Source organism: Berghia stephanieae, chromosome 6, assembly GCF_034508935.2.
Source record: "Berghia stephanieae isolate SIO BIC M18660-M18661 chromosome 6, UCSD_Bste_1.3, whole genome shotgun sequence".
In the NCBI taxonomy this organism is placed as follows: domain Eukaryota; kingdom Metazoa; phylum Mollusca; class Gastropoda; order Nudibranchia; family Aeolidiidae; genus Berghia; species Berghia stephanieae.
Genome location: NC_088365.1, coordinates 60,617,980 through 60,622,920, shown reverse-complemented (window position 1 = coordinate 60,622,920; position 4,941 = coordinate 60,617,980).

The window sequence follows — 4,941 nt, the reverse complement described above, 5'->3', positions numbered from 1 at the left end:
AACGCGGATGGCAAAAACAATAACAAAGGCCTGTGTGACGTCATCTTCGAACTATCTATAGACACGTTTTGGATAAGCTGTTATAAGTAATAGCACGTGAACACAGTAGGTTTTACGGAAGTAGTTTTAAAAAAAATAAAACTGTTCACTCTCTACATTATCAGCATTCTGACAAATCTGGTCTATTGATGCTATGCGTTAAGGTAAAATTCTCACAACATAATCAGCCATCAACATAAAGCGTATCAATACCAAAAAAAAATATGTGTAACCTTAACTGTTTACAGTCTGATTGATAGAATTTAGTGAGAACTGATAAGCCAACAGGTTGTATAAAATCAATAACATTGAGCTGAGTGGCGTCAACTTAGTTCCTTCTATAACAAGCTAGCGATTTACGATTTTAAAAATTGAGCTTTTATATAGCGCAATATCCACTAAACGTGCTCAAAGCTCTTTACAAGGGGTCCCTGACCAACAACAACACGTATCATAAAGAATAAGGCATGACGCATGTTAGGCGATAATACAATTTTTTTTTCCGACAGAGACAACGCTGTTAATGACCAGGTACTAATTTTACACCTGAGTACGGTGAGATAATGTGAGTAAAGAGTCTTTTTCAAGGACTCAACTATGCGCTGAGCGAGGCTCGAACCCAGGACTTTCTGTCCGATCCGAAAACGAGTGTCATATATACCACAAGACCACATAGCCGAACTACCTCGATTTACCGATTTGCCATTAAATTAGTGATAAGATAAAGATCGTAAAAAGTGTTCACAAAACAGTGCCAGACATAGCAAGAAGAAAAAATGCAAGAACCCCCCTCCAATTTTTTTTGGTGTGTGTGTGGGGGGGGGGGACAATTTTCCTTGCTTTGTCTGCCACTGTTTCGTGCCCACTTTTTCAGATCGTTTCCTTAACCCCCTCCTTTCCACCCATAGGAAAATCGTCACATTCCTTACGTTGCAGCCAACATTTTTCTCATTCTGATTTCTTTTGTACGTCATAATAGGGAATAAGATTAGCGGAAGAGTAGCGTCCCTTGATTGGACGTCACCGGTGGAGAAGTTATAGAGCAGTAAAATTAGATGCCCCAAACGTAAACAAAGGTCTAGAAGCACATGGTAAACCACATGTTCCTGTCTTGATAGCTCAAGTTCCAATGTAAATTATAGAAAAAATAACCTTTAAAATTTGGCTGCTAGGTGGCAAAAGAAACACATATTCATAAATACTCGATCATGCATCAAATAATGTCTAGATATGGATATTTTATGGAACAAAACGTAAAATATATCAAAAGTTACAGTCTATCTATTTTTAGACCACAGCAAATTATTGCGCTGGTGTGAACAAAACGAGAATTATTCGGAGCCTGATTTTCAGAATAATTTAGTCTTATATTATTATTTCTGCAACTGTTAGATTTTATGTAAACATATTTTCAATACTGAAAGTGTATTGCCTACAACTCAAACTACAAAATTGGGAGACCTATATTGTGCGTAAATTTTTCCGGCCCCTAACGAAAATCACAAGCAACTTGTTATTGTTTACGTTTGGGGCACCTAATTATACTGCTCTATTTGTAAACAAACCAACTACAAGCCAGGCGCTCCAAATACAAAATTTATTATTCATATTTCTGTACAAAAATGCACAATGTTGATTATCATATGCATTTTTTGTACAGAAATATGAATAATACTTTTTTTTTTTTATTTGGAGCGCCTGGCGTGTAGTTGGTTTGTTTACAAATAACTTCTCCACCGGTGACGTCCAATCAAGGGACGCTACTCTTCCGCTAATCTCATTCCCTATATTTCAACTAAAATGTTTGCTATAGTAACAGTATATTAACAATCTGATGAAGAAATCGTTTAGCAGACAGAAATATGTATAGCAAAAATAAATAGATTATGTGTTTGAGTGAAATAAATCTATTTTTGTGTTAGTTGGGTGTGAAGCTTCGGGGAAAATCCCGAAAATGGCCGCTAAGGAGAGAGTTAAACCAATGCAAGACCCCCTAATTGGATTCAACAGTCTGATGTCACGTCGCCCGGCAACGGCGGCCATCGTGGTTCTAAAAAAAGAAAATCATTACTTTTTATTCTTCATGCTGGCTAGAACTTTTCATATGCCTTGTGATCAGAATGTGTAAAAGTCAAAACATGATCAAATTTATGTTTTTTTTCCCTCTGGATACGCTTTTATGCTCGCCGGGGAAATATTTCATACGTGCGTCCGCCATTGTTCCGATAGTTTAGAGCCAGTGTTACCATGCGTCATAAGGAAGGAAGTGATGTTACGACTGTTGAAGAGTATTAGTGGTAAGTGAGATAGGCAGATAGGGTGGTATAGTGGAGTTCTATTGTACTATCTGTCTTGATATTAATTTTTCTACCGCCGATATCTCCACAACCAGATCTAAAGATAACTCGAATGCCTCGCCAATACGGCTATGCGGCTACTATGTAGTCTAGTGGTATGACACTCGCTTTCTGATCGGAATGTCCTGGGTTCAAGCCTCCCTCGACGCATAGTTGAGTCCTTGGAGAAAGCTCTTTACTCACATTCTCTCACCGTACTCATGTGTAAAATGGATACCAGGCTGTTAACGGCGTTGTCTCTATCCGAAAAATTGTAATATCTCCTAACAGGCGTCGTGTCCCCTCCTACATGTTAAGTGTTGCTGTTGGACAGGGACCCCTTGTAAAGCGCTTTGAGCACGTTTAGTAGATATTGCGCTATATAAAAGCTCAATTGTTTTCCATACAATGTGTTTGTGACATCTATAAATGAAAGTAAATGAAAAAAATGTGACCAACAGTCTCTCAACGTTATTATTCCACCCCTATCATTGGAAAAACCCTACTAAACTGTATTGACCAGACTATAAACGTTTAAGGTTACACATAGTTAGTGTGTTGGTCCTTTCTACTTCCGGATGGCAATGTTGTGAGTTTCTTAGCCAAGTACATACTTTCTATAGGCGAAATCCCAGATTTGAGAATGTTTGCCAAAATGAGGATCATTTGGGGGCAGCGTGGTTCAGCGTTACGGTCTTTGCTTCGTGCCCAAAAGGTACCGAGTTCGACTACCCGCTCCGTTATGTGGCCTTGAGCAAGTCACCTAGCCCTAGCTCACATTGCGGCGATGTACTGCGGCTGACGCCTGGGCTATTCCAGTGTTCCCTTTGAATAGACCCTAAAGACAAATTTCCCCTTGAGTATGAATAAAGGTGATGTTATTTTATTTATTTATTTTATATTATTAAATCGATTGACATTTGAAGGACGAGTTTTATGGCTAAATTTTCAAATGGGATTTTCCAGAGTTACTGCAGAATTCTTGTCCTACAATAGATAGAAATGATAACTTCACCTCCTCCCCCCCCCCCCCCCCCCACACACACACACAAACACACCTCCTCTCTATGCGCTATGTGTTCTTGAGGTGTGGCACTCGCCTTCTTACCTGTCCCACATGTACCCGATGTGGGCAAGAACCCGAAACGGCAGAGCATCTAGTTGAACGGTGTGTTGTGACGATGCTACCAGGCGGGTTCGCGACGGTGCACGAATGCGGACCGGACTTTGCTGATTGGGTCGATCATCATAACATAGAAGTGTGAGAACCATAAGAGGCTGCTGCCTTCTTACCGGCTGGTCCTGGGTTAGAGCCCCGCTTTGAGCATAGTTGAGTCCTTGGAAAAGGCTCTTTATTCATATTCTCTCACTGTACTCAGATGTTAAATGAGCACTTGGCCGCTAACAGGTTTGTCTTTGTCAGAATTTTTAAAAATTGTAATATTATCACCTAACAGGCGTCATGTCTCGTCCAACATGTTAACTGTGCTGTTGTTAGTCAGGAACCCATTGCAAAGCCCTTTGAGCACCTTTATTGGATATTGCGCTATACAAATGCTCATTTAAAGTAAAGAAAACAAATGAAGCCTAGTGTCATAACTGTAGATTACAAAACATTCTGAAAATAAAAAATTAAATTAAAATCGAGCTTTTATATATAGCGCAATATCCACTAAACGTGCTCAAAGCGCTTTACAAGGGGTCCCTGGCCAACAGCAACATTCAAAATGTAGGACGGGATATGATCGCTGTTAGGCGATATTACAATTTTTTTTCGGACAGAGATAAGGTTGTTAACGACCAGGTACTCATTTTACACCTGAGTACGGTGAGAAAATGTGAGTAAAGAGCCATGGACTCAACGATGCGCTGAGCGATCCTCGACCCAGGACCTTCCGATCCGAAAGCAAGTGTCATACCACAAGACCACATAGCCGCACAATTTGAAAATACATACCAGCGACTGTCAGGGCAGGTTGTTTGAACTATGAACAAAATGTCATAGCGGAGAACGTACATACGAAAACCAACTCTGCCAACTTGAAAATGTTAAAATTCGTCATTTTTAGAAGATAAGGACCAGCTAAACTATATCTAGTTAACTTTATATATATTTATAGATAAACATTCTATCTTCACAATGATTAATTAACACTTCAAAATCCTTAAAAGTGTGTACTATTCTCGTATCATCTTTAATTTTCAATACGTTTTAATGATTCATGAAGCGCTGAAATTGGAGCCGAAATTTCGTAGCTTTACGAATTTTTCGTAGTGTTAGGCAGGCTTGAGAAAACTCTAGTTTGACAGTGGCAACCAAAGACTGAGAGAGAGAGACGGACGGATGTAAGATAGATATTGTCGCAGTGGTCTTTGAGTCCTGAGTGACAACTTACAATAACACAGGGATTGTAGTAAGACGAAGAGACAGCAGCAAGTAGCACTACGGGAAAGTCTGTGCTCATATGTCGTACTTATAACATAAAGATATGTCAGGGTACGTTAAATGGCCCAAGATCGGCTTCCTGCCAATTCAGCTATTTTTGCTACTCGGGCAGATCAGAGC